The sequence below is a fragment of the Piliocolobus tephrosceles genome, chromosome 21, assembly GCF_002776525.5.
Source record: "Piliocolobus tephrosceles isolate RC106 chromosome 21, ASM277652v3, whole genome shotgun sequence".
Lineage (NCBI taxonomy): Eukaryota > Metazoa > Chordata > Mammalia > Primates > Cercopithecidae > Piliocolobus > Piliocolobus tephrosceles.
The window spans coordinates 15,913,960-15,914,452 of record NC_045454.1 but is presented as its reverse complement, the minus strand read 5'-3'; positions in this window follow the sequence as shown (position 1 = coordinate 15,914,452).

The following is a 493-nucleotide window of genomic DNA, read 5'->3' as shown; positions in this document are numbered from 1 at the left end:
CCTACCATTATACAGGAAGTGGAAACACAACCCGTACACGGAGACATTCAGGCACACACAGAGAAACAGATGCACAAACAGCCTGCACACCACACCTTCTCCAACCCACAGCCACTCCCTGATCCACTGACCCACAAACTGGACACAAAGACACCCAGATGCACAGTGACACACAGCCACACTCCACTCCCAACACACAGCCTGGACACACAAGCCCTCACTGACACATAGGCAGAACCCAGGGCTGGCACACTGACACTCCCCTTCACACGCCCACAAGGTCACCGGCACACACACGCACACCTGCAGTGACAGGGAAGGGCCCCACCCAGCCAGATCTGTTCCCATTGAAATAACAAGTCAATATCGACCAGCCTCAGGGCAGGTCAGACCCACAGTTCAGCTCCTGGCCGGACTTCCTCCTCCTGGCCCAACCTGACCCTCACCTTCACTGTCTACCTTCCTATCCCCTCCCTTGCCCCTTGCCCCTCAC